Raw genomic sequence first — 24,739 nt, 5'->3', positions numbered from 1 at the left:
TCAAATGGGCAGTAATCCCTGTGCCTGGATAGCTCAGTCGGTAGAGCATCAGACTTTTAATCTGAGGGTCCAGGGTTCAAGTCCCTGTTCAGGCGTACCTTTGCTTCTTTTACAAAAAATTAAGCAGGAAATATGAATTGCTCATTCTAATATGTGCTATTTCTGATGGCATCGCAACCTTGGGCAATATGACTCTAAGGTAGTGGAGTCCAGAGTTCTTGGATGCTTTGCCAACATTTCAAGCCTGACTGTGCTTCTAAATAGCATGAAATAGCAATCTTTGTACAAAGTTTTAATATTGGGGAGACAGATTGGTCGAAAAAAAAGCAGACAGGCGCTGCTGAGATTCGAACTCAGGATCTCCTGTTTACTAGACAGGCGCTTTAACCAACTAAGCCGCAGCACCTTTTTTGCATCTGGTCTCCTTTCCTTCCTCATGTAATCATTTAGAAGTGAAATCCACTTTTTTAAGGCTGGGCTTCTGTTGCAATATAACTTTTCAAAATGTTTTCCAATTGACTGAAACTCCATTGCACAAAACGAGCATGTCATTAATCGTCGATTTAGAGTGGACTGCATTGCCCAGTGTGTGCATTGAGGAGCACATGTTCGTCTTTACTGGGGAGCAAGTTTGCACTCATGAATGTGGCAAAACATTCAAATCCGTAAGTGGGTGACCATTAAAGTCCTACATGCTGCAAATCTCTATATCTGGATACGGAATGACTGAAAAAAGTTATGTCTCCAGTGTCAAAATGTGTGTAATGCACTAGTAATTCATTTCCTTTATTGACCAGTGAGGTAGCCATGTATGGAGGTGCTGTAGAGTGAAAATCAAGTTTCAAATGGGCAGTGATCCCTGTGCCTGGATAGCTCAGTCGGTAGAGCATCAGACTTTTAATCTGAGGGTCCAGGGTTCAAGTCCCTGTTCAGGCGTACCTTTGCTTCTTTTACAAAAAATTAAGCAGGAAATATGAATTGCTCATTCTAATATGTGCTATTTCTGATGGCATCGCAACCTTGGGCAATATGACTCTAAGGTAGTGGAGTCCAGAGTTCTTGGAGGCTTTGCCAACATTTCAAGCCTGACTGTGCTTCTAAATAGCATGAAATAGCAATCTTTGTACAAAGTTTTAACATTGGGGAGACATATTGGTCGAAAAAAAAGCAGACAGGCGCTGCTGACATTCAAACTCAGGATCTCCTGTTTACTAGACAGGCGCTTTAACCAACTAAGCCACAGCACCTTTTTTGCATCTGGTCTCCTTTCCTTCCTCATGTAATCATTTAGAAGTGAAATCCACTTTTTTTAAGGCTAGGCTTCTGTAGCAATATAACTTTTCAAAATGTTTTCCAATTGACTGAAACTCCATTGCACAAAACGAGCATGTCATTAATCGTCGATTTAGAGTGGACTGCATTGCCCAGTGTGTGCATTGAGGAGCACATGTTCGTCTTTACTGGGGAGCAAGTTTGCACTCATGAATGTGGCAAAACATTCAAATCCGTAAGTGGGTGAACATTAAAGTCCTAGATGCTGCAAATCTCTATATCTGGATACGGAATGACTGAAAAAAGTTATGTCTCCAGTGTCAAAATGTGTGTAATGCACTAGTAATTCATTTCCTTTATTGCCCAGTGAGGTAGCCATGTATGGAGGTGCTGTAGAGTGAAAATCAAGTTTCAAATGGGCAGTAATCCCTGTGCCTGGATAGTTCAGTCGGTAGAGCATCAGACTTTTAATCTGAGGGTCCAGGGTTCAAGTCCCTGTTCAGGCGTACCTTTGCTTCTTTTACAAAAAATTAAGCAGGAAATATGAATTGCTCATTCTAATATGTGCTATTTCTGATGGCATCGCAACCTTGGGCAATATGACTCTAAGGTAGTGGAGTCCAGAGTTCTTGGATGCTTTGCCAACATTTCAAGCCTGACTGTGCTTCTAAATAGCATGAAATAGCAATCTTTGTACAAAGTTTTAATATTGGGGAGACCGATTGGTCGAAAAAAAAGCAGACAGGCGCTGCTGAGATTCGAACTCAGGATCTCCTGTTTACTAGACAGGCGCTTTAACCAACTAAGCCGCAGCACCTTTTTTGCATCTGGTCTCCTTTCCTTCCTCATGTAATCATTTAGAAGTGAAATCCACTTTTTTAAGGCTGGGCTTCTGTTGCAATATAACTTTTCAAAATGTTTTCCAATTGACTGAAACTCCATTGCACAAAACGAGCATGTCATTAATCGTCGATTTAGAGTGGACTGCATTGCCCAGTGTGTGCATTGAGGAGCACATGTTCGTCTTTACTGGGGAGCAAGTTTGCACTCATGAATGTGGCAAAACATTCAAATCCGTAAGTGGGTGACCATTAAAGTCCTACATGCTGCAAATCTCTATATCTGGATACGGAATGACTGAAAAAAGTTATGTCTCCAGTGTCAAAATGTGTGTAATGCACTAGTAATTCATTTCCTTTATTGACCAGTGAGGTAGCCATGTATGGAGGTGCTGTAGAGTGAAAATCAAGTTTCAAATGGGCAGTGATCCCTGTGCCTGGATAGCTCAGTCGGTAGAGCATCAGACTTTTAATCTGAGGGTCCAGGGTTCAAGTCCCTGTTCAGGCGTACCTTTGCTTCTTTTACAAAAAATTAAGCAGGAAATATGAATTGCTCATTCTAATATGTGCTATTTCTGATGGCATCGCAACCTTGGGCAATATGACTCTAAGGTAGTGGAGTCCAGAGTTCTTGGAGGCTTTGCCAACATTTCAAGCCTGACTGTGCTTCTAAATAGCATGAAATAGCAATCTTTGTACAAAGTTTTAACATTGGGGAGACAGATTGGTCGAAAAAAAAGCAGACAGGCGCTGCTGAGATTCAAACTCAGGATCTCCTGTTTACTAGACAGGCGCTTTAACCAACTAAGCCACAGCACCTTTTTTGCATCTGGTCTCCTTTCCTTCCTCATGTAATCATTTAGAAGTGAAATCCACTTTTTTTAAGGCTAGGCTTCTGTAGCAATATAACTTTTCAAAATGTTTTCCAATTGACTGAAACTCCATTGCACAAAACGAGCATGTCATTAATCGTCGATTTAGAGTGGACTGCATTGCCCAGTGTGTGCATTGAGGAGCACATGTTCGTCTTTACTGGGGAGCAAGTTTGCACTCATGAATGTGGCAAAACATTCAAATCCGTAAGTGGGTGAACATTAAAGTCCTAGATGCTGCAAATCTCTATATCTGGATACGGAATGACTGAAAAAAGTTATGTCTCCAGTGTCAAAATGTGTGTAATGCACTAGTAATTCATTTCCTTTATTGCCCAGTGAGGTAGCCATGTATGGAGGTGCTGTAGAGTGAAAATCAAGTTTCAAATGGGCAGTGATCCCTGTGCCTGGATAGCTCAGTCGGTAGAGCATCAGACTTTTCATCTGAGGGTCCAGGGTTCAAGTCCCTGTTCAGGCGTACCTTTGCTTCTTTTACAAAAAATTAAGCAGGAAATATGAATTGCTCATTCTAATATGTGCTATTTCTGATGGCATCGCAACCTTGGGCAATATGACTCTAAGGTAGTGGAGTCCAGAGTTCTTGGATGCTTTGCCAACATTTCAAGCCTGACTGTGCTTCTAAATAGCATGAAATAGCAATCTTTGTACAAAGTTTTAATATTGGGGAGACAGATTGGTCGAAAAAAAAGCAGACAGGCGCTGGTGAGATTCGAACTCAGGATCTCCTGTTTACTAGACAGGCGCTTTAACCAACTAAGCCACAGCACCTTTTTTGCATCTGGTCTCCTTTCCTTCCTCATGTAATCAGTTAGAAGTGAAATCCACTTTTTTAACGCTGGGCTTCTGTTGCAATATAACTTTTCAAAATGTTTTCCAATTGACTGAAACTCCATTGCACAAAACGAGCATGTCATTAATCGTCGATTTAGAGTGGACTGCATTGCCCAGTGTGTGCATTGAGGAGCACATGTTCGTCTTTACTGGGGAGCAAGTTTGCACTCATGAATGTGGCAAAACATTCAAATCCGTAAGTGGGTGAACATTAAAGTCCTAGATGCTGCAAATCTCTATATCTGGATACGGAATGACTGAAAAAAGTTATGTCTCCAGTGTCAAAATGTGTGTAATGCACTAGTAATTAATTTCCTTTATTGACCAGTGAGGTAGCCATGTATGGAGGTGCTGTAGAGTGAAAATCAAGTTTCAAATGGGCAGTGATCCCTGTGCCTGGATAGCTCAGTCGGTAGAGCATCAGACTTTTAATCTGAGGGTCCAGGGTTCAAGTCACGGTTCAGGCGTACCTTTGCTTCTTTTACAAAAAATTAAGCAGGAAATATGAATTGCTCATTCTAATATGTGCTATTTCTGATGGCATCGCAACCTTGGGCAATATGACTCTAAGGTAGTGGAGTCCAGAGTTCTTGGAGGCTTTGCCAACATTTCAAGCCTGACTGTGCTTCTAAATAGCATGAAATAGCAATCTTTGTACAAAGTTTTAACATTGGGGAGACAGATTGGTCGAAAAAAAAGCAGACAGGCGCTGCTGACATTCAAACTCAGGATCTCCTGTTTACTAGACAGGCGCTTTAACCAACTAAGCCACAGCACCTTTTTTGCATCTGGTCTCCTTTCCTTCCTCATGTAATCATTTAGAAGTGAAATCCACTTTTTTTAAGGCTAGGCTTCTGTAGCAATATAACTTTTCAAAATGTTTTCCAATTGACTGAAACTCCATTGCACAAAACGAGCATGTCATTAATCGTCGATTTAGAGTGGACTGCATTGCCCAGTGTGTGCATTGAGGAGCACATGTTCGTCTTTACTGGGGAGCAAGTTTGCACTCATGAATGTGGCAAAACATTCAAATCCGTAAGTGGGTGACCATTAAAGTCCTACATGCTGCAAATCTCTATATCTGGATACGGAATGACTGAAAAAAGTTATGTCTCCAGTGTCAAAATGTGTGTAATGCACTAGTAATTCATTTCCTTTATTGACCAGTGAGGTAGCCATGTATGGAGGTGCTGTAGAGTGAAAATCAAGTTTCAAATGGGCAGTGATCCCTGTGCCTGGATAGCTCAGTCGGTAGAGCATCAGACTTTTAATCTGAGGGTCCAGGGTTCAAGTCCCTGTTCAGGCGTACCTTTGCTTCTTTTACAAAAAATTAAGCAGGAAATATGAATTGCTCATTCTAATATGTGCTATTTCTGATGGCATCGCAACCTTGGGCAATATGACTCTAAGGTAGTGGAGTCCAGAGTTCTTGGATGCTTTGCCAACATTTCAAGCCTGACTGTGCTTCTAAATAGCATGAAATAGCAATCTTTGTACAAAGTTTTAATATTGGGGAGACAGATTGGTCGAAAAAAAAGCAGACAGGCGCTGGTGAGATTCGAACTCAGGATCTCCTGTTTACTAGACAGGCGCTTTAACCAACTAAGCCACAGCACCTTTTTTGCATCTGGTCTCCTTTCCTTCCTCATGTAATCATTTAGAAGTGAAATCCACTTTTTTAACGCTGGGCTTCTGTTGCAATATAACTTTTCAAAATGTTTTCCAATTGACTGAAACTCCATTGCACAAAACGAGCATGTCATTAATCGTCGATTTAGAGTGGACTGCATTGCCCAGTGTGTGCATTGAGGAGCACATGTTCGTCTTTACTGGGGAGCAAGTTTGCACTCATGAATGTGGCAAAACATTCAAATCCGTAAGTGGGTGAACATTAAAGTCCTAGATGCTGCAAATCTCTATATCTGGATACGGAATGACTGAAAAAAGTTATGTCTCCAGTGTCAAAATGTGTGTAATGCACTAGTAATTAATTTCCTTTATTGACCAGTGAGGTAGCCATGTATGGAGGTGCTGTAGAGTGAAAATCAAGTTTCAAATGGGCAGTGATCCCTGTGCCTGGATAGCTCAGTCGGTAGAGCATCAGACTTTTAATCTGAGGGTCCAGGGTTCAAGTCACGGTTCAGGCGTACCTTTGCTTCTTTTACAAAAAATTAAGCAGGAAATATGAATTGCTCATTCTAATATGTGCTATTTCTGATGGCATCGCAACCTTGGGCAATATGACTCTAAGGTAGTGGAGTCCAGAGTTCTTGGAGGCTTTGCCAACATTTCAAGCCTGACTGTGCTTCTAAATAGCATGAAATAGCAATCTTTGTACAAAGTTTTAACATTGGGGAGACAGATTGGTCGAAAAAAAAGCAGACAGGCGCTGCTGACATTCAAACTCAGGATCTCCTGTTTACTAGACAGGCGCTTTAACCAACTAAGCCACAGCACCTTTTTTGCATCTGGTCTCCTTTCCTTCCTCATGTAATCATTTAGAAGTGAAATCCACTTTTTTTAAGGCTAGGCTTCTGTAGCAATATAACTTTTCAAAATGTTTTCCAATTGACTGAAACTCCATTGCACAAAACGAGCATGTCATTAATCGTCGATTTAGAGTGGACTGCATTGCCCAGTGTGTGCATTGAGGAGCACATGTTCGTCTTTACTGGGGAGCAAGTTTGCACTCATGAATGTGGCAAAACATTCAAATCCGTAAGTGGGTGACCATTAAAGTCCTACATGCTGCAAATCTCTATATCTGGATACGGAATGACTGAAAAAAGTTATGTCTCCAGTGTCAAAATGTGTGTAATGCACTAGTAATTCATTTCCTTTATTGACCAGTGAGGTAGCCATGTATGGAGGTGCTGTAGAGTGAAAATCAAGTTTCAAATGGGCAGTGATCCCTGTGCCTGGATAGCTCAGTCGGTAGAGCATCAGACTTTTAATCTGAGGGTCCAGGGTTCAAGTCCCTGTTCAGGCGTACCTTTGCTTCTTTTACAAAAAATTAAGCAGGAAATATGAATTGCTCATTCTAATATGTGCTATTTCTGATGGCATCGCAACCTTGGGCAATATGACTCTAAGGTAGTGGAGTCCAGAGTTCTTGGATGCTTTGCCAACATTTCAAGCCTGACTGTGCTTCTAAATAGCATGAAATAGCAATCTTTGTACAAAGTTTTAATATTGGGGAGACAGATTGGTCGAAAAAAAAGCAGACAGGCGCTGGTGAGATTCGAACTCAGGATCTCCTGTTTACTAGACAGGCGCTTTAACCAACTAAGCCACAGCACCTTTTTTGCATCTGGTCTCCTTTCCTTCCTCATGTAATCATTTAGAAGTGAAATCCACTTTTTTAACGCTGGGCTTCTGTTGCAATATAACTTTTCAAAATGTTTTCCAATTGACTGAAACTCCATTGCACAAAACGAGCATGTCATTAATCGTCGATTTAGAGTGGACTGCATTGCCCAGTGTGTGCATTGAGGAGCACATGTTCGTCTTTACTGGGGAGCAAGTTTGCACTCATGAATGTGGCAAAACATTCAAATCCGTAAGTGGGTGAACATTAAAGTCCTAGATGCTGCAAATCTCTATATCTGGATACGGAATGACTGAAAAAAGTTATGTCTCCAGTGTCAAAATGTGTGTAATGCACTAGTAATTAATTTCCTTTATTGACCAGTGAGGTAGCCATGTATGGAGGTGCTGTAGAGTGAAAATCAAGTTTCAAATGGGCAGTGTTCCCTGTGCCTGGATAGCTCAGTCGGTAGAGCATCAGACTTTTAATCTGAGGGTCCAGGGTTCAAGTCACGGTTCAGGCGTACCTTTGCTTCTTTTACAAAAAATTAAGCAGGAAATATGAATTGCTCATTCTAATATGTGCTATTTCTGATGGCATCGCAACCTTGGGCAATATGACTCTAAGGTAGTGGAGTCCAGAGTTCTTGGAGGCTTTGCCAACATTTCAAGCCTGACTGTGCTTCTAAATAGCATGAAATAGCAATCTTTGTACAAAGTTTTAACATTGGGGAGACATATTGGTCGAAAAAAAAGCAGACAGGCGCTGCTGACATTCAAACTCAGGATCTCCTGTTTACTAGACAGGCGCTTTAACCAACTAAGCCACAGCACCTTTTTTGCATCTGGTCTCCTTTCCTTCCTCATGTAATCATTTAGAAGTGAAATCCACTTTTTTTAAGGCTAGGCTTCTGTAGCAATATAACTTTTCAAAATGTTTTCCAATTGACTGAAACTCCATTGCACAAAACGAGCATGTCATTAATCGTCGATTTAGAGTGGACTGCATTGCCCAGTGTGTGCATTGAGGAGCACATGTTCGTCTTTACTGGGGAGCAAGTTTGCACTCATGAATGTGGCAAAACATTCAAATCCGTAAGTGGGTGAACATTAAAGTCCTAGATGCTGCAAATCTCTATATCTGGATACGGAATGACTGAAAAAAGTTATGTCTCCAGTGTCAAAATGTGTGTAATGCACTAGTAATTCATTTCCTTTATTGCCCAGTGAGGTAGCCATGTATGGAGGTGCTGTAGAGTGAAAATCAAGTTTCAAATGGGCAGTGATCCCTGTGCCTGGATAGCTCAGTCGGTAGAGCATCAGACTTTTAATCTGAGGGTCCAGGGTTCAAGTCACGGTTCAGGCGTACCTTTGCTTCTTTTACAAAAAATTAAGCAGGAAATATGAATTGCTCATTCTAATATGTGCTATTTCTGATGGCATCGCAACCTTGGGCAATATGACTCTAAGGTAGTGGAGTCCAGAGTTCTTGGATGCTTTGCCAACATTTCAAGCCTGACTGTGCTTCTAAATAGCATGAAATAGCAATCTTTGTACAAAGTTTTAATATTGGGGAGACAGATTGGTCGAAAAAAAAGCAGACAGGCGCTGGTGAGATTCGAACTCAGGATCTCCTGTTTACTAGACAGGCGCTTTAACCAACTAAGCCACAGCACCTTTTTTGCATCTGGTCTCCTTTCCTTCCTCATGTAATCATTTAGAAGTGAAATCCACTTTTTTAACGCTGGGCTTCTGTTGCAATATAACTTTTCAAAATGTTTTCCAATTGACTGAAACTCCATTGCACAAAACGAGCATGTCATTAATCGTCGATTTAGAGTGGACTGCATTGCCCAGTGTGTGCATTGAGGAGCACATGTTCGTCTTTACTGGGGAGCAAGTTTGCACTCATGAATGTGGCAAAACATTCAAATCCGTAAGTGGGTGAACATTAAAGTCCTAGATGCTGCAAATCTCTATATCTGGATACGGAATGACTGAAAAAAGTTATGTCTCCAGTGTCAAAATGTGTGTAATGCACTAGTAATTAATTTCCTTTATTGACCAGTGAGGTAGCCATGTATGGAGGTGCTGTAGAGTGAAAATCAAGTTTCAAATGGGCAGTGTTCCCTGTGCCTGGATAGCTCAGTCGGTAGAGCATCAGACTTTTAATCTGAGGGTCCAGGGTTCAAGTCACGGTTCAGGCGTACCTTTGCTTCTTTTACAAAAAATTAAGCAGGAAATATGAATTGCTCATTCTAATATGTGCTATTTCTGATGGCATCGCAACCTTGGGCAATATGACTCTAAGGTAGTGGAGTCCAGAGTTCTTGGAGGCTTTGCCAACATTTCAAGCCTGACTGTGCTTCTAAATAGCATGAAATAGCAATCTTTGTACAAAGTTTTAACATTGGGGAGACATATTGGTCGAAAAAAAAGCAGACAGGCGCTGCTGACATTCAAACTCAGGATCTCCTGTTTACTAGACAGGCGCTTTAACCAACTAAGCCACAGCACCTTTTTTGCATCTGGTCTCCTTTCCTTCCTCATGTAATCATTTAGAAGTGAAATCCACTTTTTTTAAGGCTAGGCTTCTGTAGCAATATAACTTTTCAAAATGTTTTCCAATTGACTGAAACTCCATTGCACAAAACGAGCATGTCATTAATCGTCGATTTAGAGTGGACTGCATTGCCCAGTGTGTGCATTGAGGAGCACATGTTCGTCTTTACTGGGGAGCAAGTTTGCACTCATGAATGTGGCAAAACATTCAAATCCGTAAGTGGGTGAACATTAAAGTCCTAGATGCTGCAAATCTCTATATCTGGATACGGAATGACTGAAAAAAGTTATGTCTCCAGTGTCAAAATGTGTGTAATGCACTAGTAATTCATTTCCTTTATTGCCCAGTGAGGTAGCCATGTATGGAGGTGCTGTAGAGTGAAAATCAAGTTTCAAATGGGCAGTAATCCCTGTGCCTGGATAGCTCAGTCGGTAGAGCATCAGACTTTTAATCTGAGGGTCCAGGGTTCAAGTCCCTGTTCAGGCGTACCTTTGCTTCTTTTACAAAAAATTAAGCAGGAAATATGAATTGCTCATTCTAATATGTGCTATTTCTGATGGCATCGCAACCTTGGGCAATATGACTCTAAGGTAGTGGAGTCCAGAGTTCTTGGATGCTTTGCCAACATTTCAAGCCTGACTGTGCTTCTAAATAGCATGAAATAGCAATCTTTGTACAAAGTTTTAATATTGGGGAGACAGATTGGTCGAAAAAAAAGCAGACAGGCGCTGCTGAGATTCGAACTCAGGATCTCCTGTTTACTAGACAGGCGCTTTGACCAACTAAGCCGCAGCACCTTTTTTGCATCTGGTCTCCTTTCCTTCCTCATGTAATCATTTAGAAGTGAAATCCACTTTTTTAAGGCTGGGCTTCTGTTGCAATATAACTTTTCAAAATGTTTTCCAATTGACTGAAACTCCATTGCACAAAACGAGCATGTCATTAATCGTCGATTTAGAGTGGACTGCATTGCCCAGTGTGTGCATTGAGGAGCACATGTTCGTCTTTACTGGGGAGCAAGTTTGCACTCATGAATGTGGCAAAACATTCAAATCCGTAAGTGGGTGACCATTAAAGTCCTACATGCTGCAAATCTCTATATCTGGATACGGAATGACTGAAAAAAGTTATGTCTCCAGTGTCAAAATGTGTGTAATGCACTAGTAATTCATTTCCTTTATTGACCAGTGAGGTAGCCATGTATGGAGGTGCTGTAGAGTGAAAATCAAGTTTCAAATGGGCAGTGATCCCTGTGCCTGGATAGCTCAGTCGGTAGAGCATCAGACTTTTAATCTGAGGGTCCAGGGTTCAAGTCCCTGTTCAGGCGTACCTTTGCTTCTTTTACAAAAAATTAAGCAGGAAATATGAATTGCTCATTCTAATATGTGCTATTTCTGATGGCATCGCAACCTTGGGCAATATGACTCTAAGGTAGTGGAGTCCAGAGTTCTTGGAGGCTTTGCCAACATTTCAAGCCTGACTGTGCTTCTAAATAGCATGAAATAGCAATCTTTGTACAAAGTTTTAACATTGGGGAGACATATTGGTCGAAAAAAAAGCAGACAGGCGCTGCTGACATTCAAACTCAGGATCTCCTGTTTACTAGACAGGCGCTTTAACCAACTAAGCCACAGCACCTTTTTTGCATCTGGTCTCCTTTCCTTCCTCATGTAATCATTTAGAAGTGAAATCCACTTTTTTTAAGGCTAGGCTTCTGTAGCAATATAACTTTTCAAAATGTTTTCCAATTGACTGAAACTCCATTGCACAAAACGAGCATGTCATTAATCGTCGATTTAGAGTGGACTGCATTGCCCAGTGTGTGCATTGAGGAGCACATGTTCGTCTTTACTGGGGAGCAAGTTTGCACTCATGAATGTGGCAAAACATTCAAATCCGTAAGTGGGTGAACATTAAAGTCCTAGATGCTGCAAATCTCTATATCTGGATACGGAATGACTGAAAAAAGTTATGTCTCCAGTGTCAAAATGTGTGTAATGCACTAGTAATTCATTTCCTTTATTGCCCAGTGAGGTAGCCATGTATGGAGGTGCTGTAGAGTGAAAATCAAGTTTCAAATGGGCAGTAATCCCTGTGCCTGGATAGCTCAGTCGGTAGAGCATCAGACTTTTAATCTGAGGGTCCAGGGTTCAAGTCCCTGTTCAGGCGTACCTTTGCTTCTTTTACAAAAAATTAAGCAGGAAATATGAATTGCTCATTCTAATATGTGCTATTTCTGATGGCATCGCAACCTTGGGCAATATGACTCTAAGGTAGTGGAGTCCAGAGTTCTTGGATGCTTTGCCAACATTTCAAGCCTGACTGTGCTTCTAAATAGCATGAAATAGCAATCTTTGTACAAAGTTTTAATATTGGGGAGACAGATTGGTCGAAAAAAAAGCAGACAGGCGCTGGTGAGATTCGAACTCAGGATCTCCTGTTTACTAGACAGGCGCTTTAACCAACTAAGCCACAGCACCTTTTTTGCATCTGGTCTCCTTTCCTTCCTCATGTAATCATTTAGAAGTGAAATCCACTTTTTTAACGCTGGGCTTCTGTTGCAATATAACTTTTCAAAATGTTTTCCAATTGACTGAAACTCCATTGCACAAAACGAGCATGTCATTAATCGTCGATTTAGAGTGGACTGCATTGCCCAGTGTGTGCATTGAGGAGCACATGTTCGTCTTTACTGGGGAGCAAGTTTGCACTCATGAATGTGGCAAAACATTCAAATCCGTAAGTGGGTGAACATTAAAGTCCTAGATGCTGCAAATCTCTATATCTGGATACGGAATGACTGAAAAAAGTTATGTCTCCAGTGTCAAAATGTGTGTAATGCACTAGTAATTAATTTCCTTTATTGACCAGTGAGGTAGCCATGTATGGAGGTGCTGTAGAGTGAAAATCAAGTTTCAAATGGGCAGTGATCCCTGTGCCTGGATAGCTCAGTCGGTAGAGCATCAGACTTTTAATCTGAGGGTCCAGGGTTCAAGTCACGGTTCAGGCGTACCTTTGCTTCTTTTACAAAAAATTAAGCAGGAAATATGAATTGCTCATTCTAATATGTGCTATTTCTGATGGCATCGCAACCTTGGGCAATATGACTCTAAGGTAGTGGAGTCCAGAGTTCTTGGAGGCTTTGCCAAAATTTCAAGCCTGACTGTGCTTCTAAATAGCATGAAATAGCAATCTTTGTACAAAGTTTTAACATTGGGGAGACAGATTGGTCGAAAAAAAAGCAGACAGGCGCTGCTGACATTCAAACTCAGGATCTCCTGTTTACTAGACAGGCGCTTTAACCAACTAAGCCACAGCACCTTTTTTGCATCTGGTCTCCTTTCCTTCCTCATGTAATCATTTAGAAGTGAAATCCACTTTTTTTAAGGCTAGGCTTCTGTAGCAATATAACTTTTCAAAATGTTTTCCAATTGACTGAAACTCCATTGCACAAAACGAGCATGTCATTAATCGTCGATTTAGAGTGGACTGCATTGCCCAGTGTGTGCATTGAGGAGCACATGTTCGTCTTTACTGGGGAGCAAGTTTGCACTCATGAATGTGGCAAAACATTCAAATCCGTAAGTGGGTGACCATTAAAGTCCTACATGCTGCAAATCTCTATATCTGGATACGGAATGACTGAAAAAAGTTATGTCTCCAGTGTCAAAATGTGTGTAATGCACTAGTAATTCATTTCCTTTATTGACCAGTGAGGTAGCCATGTATGGAGGTGCTGTAGAGTGAAAATCAAGTTTCAAATGGGCAGTGATCCCTGTGCCTGGATAGCTCAGTCGGTAGAGCATCAGACTTTTAATCTGAGGGTCCAGGGTTCAAGTCCCTGTTCAGGCGTACCTTTGCTTCTTTTACAAAAAATTAAGCAGGAAATATGAATTGCTCATTCTAATATGTGCTATTTCTGATGGCATCGCAACCTTGGGCAATATGACTCTAAGGTAGTGGAGTCCAGAGTTCTTGGATGCTTTGCCAACATTTCAAGCCTGACTGTGCTTCTAAATAGCATGAAATAGCAATCTTTGTACAAAGTTTTAATATTGGGGAGACAGATTGGTCGAAAAAAAAGCAGACAGGCGCTGGTGAGATTCGAACTCAGGATCTCCTGTTTACTAGACAGGCGCTTTAACCAACTAAGCCACAGCACCTTTTTTGCATCTGGTCTCCTTTCATTCCTCATGTAATCATTTAGAAGTGAAATCCACTTTTTTAACGCTGGGCTTCTGTTGCAATATAACTTTTCAAAATGTTTTCCAATTGACTGAAACTCCATTGCACAAAACGAGCATGTCATTAATCGTCGATTTAGAGTGGACTGCATTGCCCAGTGTGTGCATTGAGGAGCACATGTTCGTCTTTACTGGGGAGCAAGTTTGCACTCATGAATGTGGCAAAACATTCAAATCCGTAAGTGGGTGAACATTAAAGTCCTAGATGCTGCAAATCTCTATATCTGGATACGGAATGACTGAAAAAAGTTATGTCTCCAGTGTCAAAATGTGTGTAATGCACTAGTAATTAATTTCCTTTATTGACCAGTGAGGTAGCCATGTATGGAGGTGCTGTAGAGTGAAAATCAAGTTTCAAATGGGCAGTGATCCCTGTGCCTGGATAGCTCAGTCGGTAGAGCATCAGACTTTTAATCTGAGGGTCCAGGGTTCAAGTCACGGTTCAGGCGTACCTTTGCTTCTTTTACAAAAAATTAAGCAGGAAATATGAATTGCTCATTCTAATATGTGCTATTTCTGATGGCATCGCAACCTTGGGCAATATGACTCTAAGGTAGTGGAGTCCAGAGTTCTTGGAGGCTTTGCCAACATTTCAAGCCTGACTGTGCTTCTAAATAGCATGAAATAGCAATCTTTGTACAAAGTTTTAACATTGGGGAGACATATTGGTCGAAAAAAAAGCAGACAGGCGCTGCTGACATTCAAACTCAGGATCTCCTGTTTACTAGACAGGCGCTTTAACCAACTAAGCCACAGCACCTTTTTTGCATCTGGTCTCCTTTCCTTCCTCATGTAATCATTTAGAAGTGAAATCCACTTTTTTTAAGGCTAGGCTTCTGTAGCAATATAACTTTTCAAAATGTTTTCCAATTGACTGAAACTCCATTGCACAAAACGAGCATGTCATTAATCGTCGATTTAGAGTGGACTGCATTGCCCAGTGTGTGCATTGAGGAGTACATTTTCGTCTTTACTGGGGAGCAAGTTTGCACTCATGAATGTGGCAAAACATTCAAATCCGTAAGTGGGTGAACATTAAAGTCCTAGATGCTGCAAATCTCTATATCTGGATACGGAATGACTGAAAAAAGTTATGTCTCCAGTGTCAAAATGTGTGTAATGCACTAGTAATTCATTTCCTTTATTGCCCAGTGAGGTAGCCATGTATGGAGGTGCTGTAGAGTGAAAATCAAGTTTCAAATGGGCAGTAATCCCTGTGCCTGGATAGCTCAGTCGGTAGAGCATCAGACTTTTAATCTGAGGGTCCAGGGTTCAAGTCCCTGTTCAGGCGTACCTTTGCTTCTTTTACAAAAAATTAAGCAGGAAATATGAATTGCTCATTCTAATATGTGCTATTTCTGATGGCATCGCAACCTTGGGCAATATGACTCTAAGGTAGTGGAGTCCAGAGTTCTTGGATGCTTTGCCAACATTTCAAGCCTGACTGTGCTTCTAAATAGCATGAAATAGCAATCTTTGTACAAAGTTTTAATATTGGGGAGACAGATTGGTCGAAAAAAAAGCAGACAGGCGCTGCTGAGATTCGAACTCAGGATCTCCTGTTTACTAGACAGGCGCTTTAACCAACTAAGCCGCAGCACCTTTTTTGCATCTGGTCTCCTTTCCTTCCTCATGTAATCATTTAGAAGTGAAATCCACTTTTTTAAGGCTGGGCTTCTGTTGCAATATAACTTTTCAAAATGTTTTCCAATTGACTGAAACTCCATTGCACAAAACGAGCATGTCATTAATCGTCGATTTAGAGTGGACTGCATTGCCCAGTGTGTGCATTGAGGAGCACATGTTCGTCTTTACTGGGGAGCAAGTTTGCACTCATGAATGTGGCAAAACATTCAAATCCGTAAGTGGGTGACCATTAAAGTCCTACATGCTGCAAATCTCTATATCTGGATACGGAATGACTGAAAAAAGTTATGTCTCCAGTGTCAAAATGTGTGTAATGCACTAGTAATTCATTTCCTTTATTGACCAGTGAGGTAGCCATGTATGGAGGTGCTGTAGAGTGAAAATCAAGTTTCAAATGGGCAGTGATCCCTGTGCCTGGATAGCTCAGTCGGTAGAGCATCAGACTTTTAATCTGAGGGTCCAGGGTTCAAGTCCCTGTTCAGGCGTACCTTTGCTTCTTTTACAAAAAATTAAGCAGGAAATATGAATTGCTCATTCTAATATGTGCTATTTCTGATGGCATCGCAACCTTGGGCAATATGACTCTAAGGTAGTGGAGTCCAGAGTTCTTGGATGCTTTGCCAACATTTCAAGCCTGACTGTGCTTCTAAATAGCATGAAATAGCAATCTTTGTACAAAGTTTTAATATTGGGGAGACAGATTGGTCGAAAAAAAAGCAGACAGGCGCTGGTGAGATTCGAACTCAGGATCTCCTGTTTACTAGACAGGCGCTTTAACCAACTAAGCCACAGCACCTTTTTTGCATCTGGTCTCCTTTCCTTCCTCATGTAATCATTTAGAAGTGAAATCCACTTTTTTAACGCTGGGCTTCTGTTGCAATATAACTTTTCAAAATGTTTTCCAATTGACTGAAACTCCATTGCACAAAACGAGCATGTCATTAATCGTCGATTTAGAGTGGACTGCATTGCCCAGTGTGTGCATTGAGGAGCACATGTTCGTCTTTACTGGGGAGCAAGTTTGCACTCATGAATGTGGCAAAACATTCAAATCCGTAAGTGGGTGAACATTAAAGTCCTAGATGCTGCAAATCTCTATATCTGGATACGGAATGACTGAAAAAAGTTATGTCTCCAGTGTCAAAATGTGTGTAATGCACTAGTAATTAATTTCCTTTATTGACCAGTGAGGTAGCCATGTATGGAGGTGCTGTAGAGTGAAAATCAAGTTTCAAATGGGCAGTGATCCCTGTGCCTGGATAGCTCAGTCGGTAGAGCATCAGACTTTTAATCTGAGGGTCCAGGGTTCAAGTCACGGTTCAGGCGTACCTTTGCTTCTTTTACAAAAAATTAAGCAGGAAATATGAATTGCTCATTCTAATATGTGCTATTTCTGATGGCATCGCAACCTTGGGCAATATGACTCTAAGGTAGTGGAGTCCAGAGTTCTTGGAGGCTTTGCCAACATTTCAAGCCTGACTGTGCTTCTAAATAGCATGAAATAGCAATCTTTGTACAAAGTTTTAACATTGGGGAGACATATTGGTCGAAAAAAAAGCAGACAGGCGCTGCTGACATTCAAACTCAGGATCTCCTGTTTACTAGACAGGCGCTTTAACCAACTAAGCCACAGCACCTTTTTTGCATCTGGTCTCCTTTCCTTCCTCATGTAATCATTTAGAAGTGAAATCCACTTTTTTTAAGGCTAGGCTTCTGTAGCAATATAACTTTTCAAAATGTTTTCCAATTGACTGAAACTCCATTGCACAAAACGAGCATGTCATTAATCGTCGATTTAGAGTGGACTGCATTGCCCAGTGTGTGCATTGAGGAGCACATGTTCGTCTTTACTGGGGAGCAAGTTTGCACTCATGAATGTGGCAAAACATTCAAATCCGTAAGTGGGTGAACATTAAAGTCCTAGATGCTGCAAATCTCTATATCTGGATACGGAATGACTGAAAAAAGTTATGTCTCCAGTGTCAAAATGTGTGTAATGCACTAGTAATTCATTTCCTTTATTGCCCAGTGAGGTAGCCATGTATGGAGGTGCTGTAGAGTGAAAATCAAGTTTCAAATGGGCAGTAATCCCTGTGCCTGGATAGCTCAGTCGGTAGAGCATCAGACTTTTAATCTGAGGGTCCAGGGTTCAAGTCCCTGTTCAGGCGTACCTTTGCTTCTTTTACAAAAAATTAAGCAGGAAATATGAATTGCTCATTCTAATATGTGCTATTTCTGATGGCATCGCAACCTTGGGCAATATGACTCTAAGGTAGTGGAGTCCAGAGTTCTTGGATGCTTTGCCAACATTTCAAGCCTGACTGTGCTTCTAAATAGCATGAAATAGCAATCTTTGTACAAAGTTTTAATATTGGGGAGACAGATTGGTCGAAAAAAAAGCAGACAGGCGCTGCTGAGATTCGAACTCAGGATCTCCTGTTTACTAGACAGGCGCTTTAACCAACTAAGCCGCAGCACCTTTTTTGCATCTGGTCTCCTTTCCTTCCTCATGTAATCATTTAGAAGTGAAATCCACTTTTTTAAGGCTGGGCTTCTGTTGCAATATAACTTTTCAAAATGTTTTCCAATTGACTGAAACTCCATTGCACAAAACGAGCATGTCATTAATCGTCGATTTAGAGTGGACTGCATTGCCCAGTGTGTGCATTGAGGAGCACATGTTCGTCTTTACTGGGGAGCAAGTTTGCACTCATGAATGTGGCAAAACATTCAAATCCGTAAGTGGGTGACCATTAAAGTCCTACATGCTGCAAATCTCTATATCTGGATACGGAATGACTGAAAAAAGTTATGTCTCCAGTGTCAAAATGTGTGTAATGCACTAGTAATTCATTTCCTTTATTGACCAGTGAGGTAGCCATGTATGGAGGTGCTGTAGAGTGAAAATCAAGTTTCAAATGGGCAGTGATCCCTGTGCCTGGATAGCTCAGTCGGTAGAGCATCAGACTTTTAATCTGAGGGTCCAGGGTTCAAGTCCCTGTTCAGGCGTACCTTTGCTTCTTTTACAAAAAATTAAGCAGGAAATATGAATTGCTCATTCTAATATGTGCTATTTCTGATGGCATCGCAACCTTGGGCAATATGACTCTAAGGTAGTGGAGTCCAGAGTTCTTGGAGGCTTTGCCAACATTTCAAGCCTGACTGTGCTTCTAAATAGCATGAAATAGCAATCTTTGTACAAAGTTTTAACATTGGGGAGACATATTGGTCGAAAAAAAAGCAGACAGGCGCTGCTGACATTCAAACTCAGGATCTCCTGTTTACTAGACAGGCGCTTTAACCAACTAAGCCACAGCACCTTTTTTGCATCTGGTCTCCTTTCCTTCCTCATGTAATCATTTAGAAGTGAAATCCACTTTTTTTAAGGCTAGGCTTCTGTAGCAATATAACTTTTCAAAATGTTTTCCAATTGACTGAAACTCCATTGCACAAAACGAGCATGTCATTAATCGTCGATTTAGAGTGGACTGCATTGCCCAGTGTGTGCATTGAGGAGCACATGTTCGTCTTTACTGGGGAGCAAGTTTGCACTCATGAATGTGGCACAACATTCAAATCCGTAAGTGGGTGAACATTAAAGTCCTAGATGCTGCAAATCTCTATATCTGGATACGGAATGACTGGAAAAAGTTATGTCTCCAGTGTCAAAATGTGTGTAATGCACTAGTAATTCATTTCCTTTATTGCCCAGTGAGGTAGCCATGTATGGAGGTGCTGTAGAGTGAAAATCAAGTTTCAAATGGGCAGTAATCCCTGTGCCTGGATAGCTCAGTCGGTAGAGCATCAGACTTTTAATCTGAGGGTCCAGGGTTCAAGTCCCTGTTCAGGCGTACCTTTGCTTCTTTTACAAAAAATTAAGCAGGAAATATGAATTGCTCATTCTAATATGTGCTATTTCTGATGGCATCGCAACCTTGGGCAATATGACTCTAAGGTAGTGGAGTCCAGAGTTCTTGGATGCTTTGCCAACATTTCAAGCCTGACTGTGCTTCTAAATAGCATGAAATAGCAATCTTTGTACAAAGTTTTAATATTGGGGAGACAGATTGGTCGAAAAAAAAGCAGACAGGCGCTGCTGAGATTCGAACTCAGGATCTCCTGTTTACTAGACAGGCGCTTTAACCAACTAAGCCGCAGCACCTTTTTTGCATCTGGTCTCCTTTCCTTCCTCATGTAATCATTTAGAAGTGAAATCCACTTTTTTAAGGCTGGGCTTCTGTTGCAATATAACTTTTCAAAATGTTTTCCAATTGACTGAAACTCCATTGCACAAAACGAGCATGTCATTAATCGTCGATTTAGAGTGGACTGCATTGCCCAGTGTGTGCATTGAGGAGCACATGTTCGTCTTTACTGGGGAGCAAGTTTGCACTCATGAATGTGGCAAAACATTCAAATCCGTAAGTGGGTGACCATTAAAGTCCTACATGCTGCAAATCTCTATATCTGGATACGGAATGACTGAAAAAAGTTATGTCTCCAGTGTCAAAATGTGTGTAATGCACTAGTAATTCATTTCCTTTATTGACCAGTGAGGTAGCCATGTATGGAGGTGCTGTAGAGTGAAAATCAAGTTTCAAATGGGCAGTGATCCCTGTGCCTGGATAGCTCAGTCGGTAGAGCATCAGACTTTTAATCTGAGGGTCCAGGGTTCAAGTCCCTGTTCAGGCGTACCTTTGCTTCTTTTACAAAAAATTAAGCAGGAAATATGAATTGCTCATTCTAATATGTGCTATTTCTGATGGCATCGCAACCTTGGGCAATATGACTCTAAGGTAGTGGAGTCCAGAGTTCTTGGAGGCTTTGCCAACATTTCAAGCCTGACTGTGCTTCTAAATAGCATGAAATAGCAATCTTTGTACAAAGTTTTAACATTGGGGAGACAGATTGGTCGAAAAAAAAGCAGACAGGCGCTGCTGAGATTCAAACTCAGGATCTCCTGTTTACTAGACAGGCGCTTTAACCAACTAAGCCACAGCACCTTTTTTGCATCTGGTCTCCTTTCCTTCCTCATGTAATCATTTAGAAGTGAAATCCACTTTTTTTAAGGCTAGGCTTCTGTAGCAATATAACTTTTCAAAATGTTTTCCAATTGACTGAAACTCCATTGCACAAAACGAGCATGTCATTAATCGTCGATTTAGAGTGGACTGCATTGCCCAGTGTGTGCATTGAGGAGCACATGTTCGTCTTTACTGGGGAGCAAGTTTGCACTCATGAATGTGGCAAAACATTCAAATCCGTAAGTGGGTGAAGATTAAAGTCCTAGATGCTGCAAATCTCTATATCTGGATACGGAATGACTGAAAAAAGTTATGTCTCCAGTGTCAAAATGTGTGTAATGCACTAGTAATTCATTTCCTTTATTGCCCAGTGAGGTAGCCATGTATGGAGGTGCTGTAGAGTGAAAATCAAGTTTCAAATGGGCAGTGATCCCTGTGCCTGGATAGCTCAGTCGGTAGAGCATCAGACTTTTCATCTGAGGGTCCAGGGTTCAAGTCCCTGTTCAGGCGTACCTTTGCTTCTTTTACAAAAAATTAAGCAGGAAATATGAATTGCTCATTCTAATATGTGCTATTTCTGATGGCATCGCAACCTTGGGCAATATGACTCTAAGGTAGTGGAGTCCAGAGTTCTTGGATGCTTTGCCAACATTTCAAGCCTGACTGTGCTTCTAAATAGCATGAAATAGCAATCTTTGTACAAAGTTTTAATATTGGGGAGACAGATTGGTCGAAAAAAAAGCAGACAGGCGCTGGTGAGATTCGAACTCAGGATCTCCTGTTTACTAGACAGGCGCTTTAACCAACTAAGCCACAGCACCTTTTTTGCATCTGGTCTCCTTTCCTTCCTCATGTAATCATTTAGAAGTGAAATCCACTTTTTTAACGCTGGGCTTCTGTTGCAATATAACTTTTCAAAATGTTTTCCAATTGACTGAAACTCCATTGCACAAAACGAGCATGTCATTAATCGTCGATTTAGAGTGGACTGCATTGCCCAGTGTGTGCATTGAGGAGCACATGTTCGTCTTTACTGGGGAGCAAGTTTGCACTCATGAATGTGGCAAAACATTCAAATCCGTAAGTGGGTGAACATTAAAGTCCTAGATGCTGCAAATCTCTATATCTGGATACGGAATGACTGAAAAAAGTTATGTCTCCAGTGTCAAAATGTGTGTAATGCACTAGTAATTAATTTCCTTTATTGACCAGTGAGGTAGCCATGTATGGAGGTGCTGTAGAGTGAAAATCAAGTTTCAAATGGGCAGTGATCCCTGTGCCTGGATAGCTCAGTCGGTAGAGCATCAGACTTTTAATCTGAGGGTCCAGGGTTCAAGTCACGGTTCAGGCGTACCTTTGCTTCTTTTACAAAAAATTAAGCAGGAAATATGAATTGCTCATTCTAATATGTGCTATTTCTGATGGCATCGCAACCTTGGGCAATATGACTCTAAGGTAGTGGAGTCCAGAGTTCTTGGAGGCTTTGCCAACATTTCAAGCCTGACTGTGCTTCTAAATAGCATGAAATAGCAATCTTTGTACAAAGTTTTAACATTGGGGAGACAGATTGGTCGAAAAAAAAGCAGACAGGCGCTGCTGACATTCAAACTCAGGATCTCCTGTTTACTAGACAGGCGCTTTAACCAACTAAGCCACAGCACCTTTTTTGCATCTGGTCTCCTTTCCTTCCTCATGTAATCATTTAGAAGTGAAATCCACTTTTTTTAAGGCTAGGCTTCTGTAGCAATATAACTTTTCAAAATGTTTTCCAATTGACTGAAACTCCATTGCACAAAACGAGCATGTCATTAATCGTCGATTTAGAGTGGACTGCATTGCCCAGTGTGTGCATTGAGGAGCACATGTTCGTCTTTACTGGGGAGCAAGTTTGCACTCATGAATGTGGCAAAACATTCAAATCCGTAAGTGGGTGACCATTAAAGTCCTACATGCTGCAAATCTCTATATCTGGATACGGAATGACTGAAAAAAGTTATGTCTCCAGTGTCAAAATGTGTGTAATGCACTAGTAATTCATTTCCTTTATTGACCAGTGAGGTAGCCATGTATGGAGGTGCTGTAGAGTGAAAATCAAGTTTCAAATGGGCAGTGATCCCTGTGCCTGGATAGCTCAGTCGGTAGAGCATCAGACTTTTAATCTGAGGGTCCAGGGTTCAAGTCCCTGTTCAGGCGTACCTTTGCTTCTTTTACAAAAAATTAAGCAGGAAATATGAATTGCTCATTCTAATATGTGCTATTTCTGATGGCATCGCAACCTTGGGCAATATGACTCTAAGGTAGTGGAGTCCAGAGTTCTTGGATGCTTTGCCAACATTTCAAGCCTGACTGTGCTTCTAAATAGCATGAAATAGCAATCTTTGTACAAAGTTTTAATATTGGGGAGACAGATTGGTCGAAAAAAAAGCAGACAGGCGCTGGTGAGATTCGAACTCAGGATCTCCTGTTTACTAGACAGGCGCTTTAACCAACTAAGCCACAGCACCTTTTTTGCATCTGGTCTCCTTTCCTTCCTCATGTAATCATTTAGAAGTGAAATCCACTTTTTTAACGCTGGGCTTCTGTTGCAATATAACTTTTCAAAATGTTTTCCAATTGACTGAAACTCCATTGCACAAAACGAGCATGTCATTAATCGTCGATTTAGAGTGGACTGCATTGCCCAGTGTGTGCATTGAGGAGCACATGTTCGTCTTTACTGGGGAGCAAGTTTGCACTCATGAATGTGGCAAAACATTCAAATCCGTAAGTGGGTGAACATTAAAGTCCTAGATGCTGCAAATCTCTATATCTGGATACGGAATGACTGAAAAAAGTTATGTCTCCAGTGTCAAAATGTGTGTAATGCACTAGTAATTCATTTCCTTTATTGCCCAGTGAGGTAGCCATGTATGGAGGTGCTGTAGAGTGAAAATCAAGTTTCAAATGGGCAGTGATCCCTGTGCCTGGATAGCTCAGTGGGTAGAGCATCAGACTTTTCATCTGAGGGTCCAGGGTTCAAGTCCCTGTTCAGGCGTACCTTTGCTTCTTTTACAAAAAATTAAGCAGGAAATATGAATTGCTCATTCTAATATGTGCTATTTCTGATGGCATCGCAACCTTGGGCAATATGACTCTAAGGTAGTGGAGTCCAGAGTTCTTGGATGCTTTGCCAACATTTCAAGCCTGACTGTGCTTCTAAATAGCATGAAATAGCAATCTTTGTACAAAGTTTTAATATTGGGGAGACAGATTGGTCGAAAAAAAAGCAGACAGGCGCTGCTGAGATTTGAACTCAGGATCTCCTGTTTACTAGACAGGCGCTTTAACCAACTAAGCCGCAGCACCTTTTTTGCATCTGGTCTCCTTTCCTTCCTCATGTAATCATTTAGAAGTGAAATCCACTTTTTTAAGGCTGGGCTTCTGTTGCAATATAACTTTTCAAAATGTTTTCCAATTGACTGAAACTCCATTGCACAAAACGAGCATGTCATTAATCGTCGATTTAGAGTGGACTGCATTGCCCAGTGTGTGCATTGAGGAGCACATGTTCGTCTTTACTGGGGAGCAAGTTTGCACTCATGAATGTGGCAAAACATTCAAATCCGTAAGTGGGTGAACATTAAAGTCCTAGATGCTGCAAATCTCTATATCTGGATACGGAATGACTGAAAAAAGTTATGTCTCCAGTGTCAAAATGTGTGTAATGCACTAGTAATTCATTTCCTTTATTGCCCAGTGAGGTAGCCATGTATGGAGGTGCTGTAGAGTGAAAATCAAGTTTCAAATGGGCAGTAATCCCTGTGCCTGGATAGCTCAGTCGGTAGAGCATCAGACTTTTAATCTGAGGGTCCAGGGTTCAAGTCCCTGTTCAGGCGTACCTTTGCTTCTTTTACAAAAAATTAAGCAGGAAATATGAATTGCTCATTCTAATATGTGCTATTTCTGATGGCATCGCAACCTTGGGCAATATGACTCTAAGGTAGTGGAGTCCAGAGTTCTTGGATGCTTTGCCAACATTTCAAGCCTGACTGTGCTTCTAAATAGCATGAAATAGCAATCTTTGTACAAAGTTTTAATATTGGGGAGACAGATTGGTCGAAAAAAAAGCAGACAGGCG

The 24,739-nt window shown here is 41.2% G+C and overlaps 17 non-coding genes across 17 annotated transcripts; all 17 read left to right on the top strand.

Annotated features, from left to right (window-relative positions):
• Positions 1 to 22: 22 nt before the first annotated feature.
• On the top strand, positions 23 to 95 carry TRNAK-UUU (transfer RNA lysine (anticodon UUU)). The gene has a single exon. It is a non-coding gene; the product is annotated as a tRNA-Lys (tRNA).
• A 768-nt stretch (positions 96 to 863) lies between these two features.
• On the top strand, positions 864 to 936 carry TRNAK-UUU (transfer RNA lysine (anticodon UUU)). The gene has a single exon. It is a non-coding gene; the product is annotated as a tRNA-Lys (tRNA).
• A 1,610-nt stretch (positions 937 to 2,546) lies between these two features.
• TRNAK-UUU (transfer RNA lysine (anticodon UUU)) lies at positions 2,547 to 2,619 on the top strand. The gene has a single exon. It is a non-coding gene; the product is annotated as a tRNA-Lys (tRNA).
• Positions 2,620 to 5,071: 2,452 nt separating this feature from the next.
• TRNAK-UUU (transfer RNA lysine (anticodon UUU)) lies at positions 5,072 to 5,144 on the top strand. The gene has a single exon. It is a non-coding gene; the product is annotated as a tRNA-Lys (tRNA).
• A 1,610-nt stretch (positions 5,145 to 6,754) lies between these two features.
• On the top strand, positions 6,755 to 6,827 carry TRNAK-UUU (transfer RNA lysine (anticodon UUU)). The gene has a single exon. It is a non-coding gene; the product is annotated as a tRNA-Lys (tRNA).
• Positions 6,828 to 10,120: 3,293 nt separating this feature from the next.
• On the top strand, positions 10,121 to 10,193 carry TRNAK-UUU (transfer RNA lysine (anticodon UUU)). Its single transcript has one exon. It is a non-coding gene; the product is annotated as a tRNA-Lys (tRNA).
• Positions 10,194 to 10,961: 768 nt separating this feature from the next.
• On the top strand, positions 10,962 to 11,034 carry TRNAK-UUU (transfer RNA lysine (anticodon UUU)). The gene has a single exon. It is a non-coding gene; the product is annotated as a tRNA-Lys (tRNA).
• Positions 11,035 to 11,803: 769 nt separating this feature from the next.
• TRNAK-UUU (transfer RNA lysine (anticodon UUU)) lies at positions 11,804 to 11,876 on the top strand. Its single transcript has one exon. It is a non-coding gene; the product is annotated as a tRNA-Lys (tRNA).
• A 1,610-nt stretch (positions 11,877 to 13,486) lies between these two features.
• TRNAK-UUU (transfer RNA lysine (anticodon UUU)) lies at positions 13,487 to 13,559 on the top strand. The gene has a single exon. It is a non-coding gene; the product is annotated as a tRNA-Lys (tRNA).
• A 1,610-nt stretch (positions 13,560 to 15,169) lies between these two features.
• TRNAK-UUU (transfer RNA lysine (anticodon UUU)) lies at positions 15,170 to 15,242 on the top strand. Its single transcript has one exon. It is a non-coding gene; the product is annotated as a tRNA-Lys (tRNA).
• A 768-nt stretch (positions 15,243 to 16,010) lies between these two features.
• On the top strand, positions 16,011 to 16,083 carry TRNAK-UUU (transfer RNA lysine (anticodon UUU)). Its single transcript has one exon. It is a non-coding gene; the product is annotated as a tRNA-Lys (tRNA).
• Positions 16,084 to 17,693: 1,610 nt separating this feature from the next.
• TRNAK-UUU (transfer RNA lysine (anticodon UUU)) lies at positions 17,694 to 17,766 on the top strand. Its single transcript has one exon. It is a non-coding gene; the product is annotated as a tRNA-Lys (tRNA).
• A 768-nt stretch (positions 17,767 to 18,534) lies between these two features.
• TRNAK-UUU (transfer RNA lysine (anticodon UUU)) lies at positions 18,535 to 18,607 on the top strand. The gene has a single exon. It is a non-coding gene; the product is annotated as a tRNA-Lys (tRNA).
• Positions 18,608 to 19,376: 769 nt separating this feature from the next.
• On the top strand, positions 19,377 to 19,449 carry TRNAK-UUU (transfer RNA lysine (anticodon UUU)). The gene has a single exon. It is a non-coding gene; the product is annotated as a tRNA-Lys (tRNA).
• Positions 19,450 to 20,217: 768 nt separating this feature from the next.
• Positions 20,218 to 20,290, top strand: TRNAK-UUU (transfer RNA lysine (anticodon UUU)). The gene has a single exon. It is a non-coding gene; the product is annotated as a tRNA-Lys (tRNA).
• Positions 20,291 to 22,742: 2,452 nt separating this feature from the next.
• TRNAK-UUU (transfer RNA lysine (anticodon UUU)) lies at positions 22,743 to 22,815 on the top strand. The gene has a single exon. It is a non-coding gene; the product is annotated as a tRNA-Lys (tRNA).
• Positions 22,816 to 24,424: 1,609 nt separating this feature from the next.
• TRNAK-UUU (transfer RNA lysine (anticodon UUU)) lies at positions 24,425 to 24,497 on the top strand. The gene has a single exon. It is a non-coding gene; the product is annotated as a tRNA-Lys (tRNA).
• Positions 24,498 to 24,739: the final 242 nt, after the last annotated feature.

Source organism: Ambystoma mexicanum, unplaced genomic scaffold (assembly GCF_040938575.1).
Source record: "Ambystoma mexicanum isolate Mex_15411 unplaced genomic scaffold, UKY_AmexF1_1 Mex_scaf1, whole genome shotgun sequence".
In the NCBI taxonomy this organism is placed as follows: Eukaryota; Metazoa; Chordata; class Amphibia; order Caudata; family Ambystomatidae; genus Ambystoma; species Ambystoma mexicanum.
Note: the sequence above shows the minus strand (reverse complement) of the source record. Positions and strands in the feature narration are given on the sequence as shown.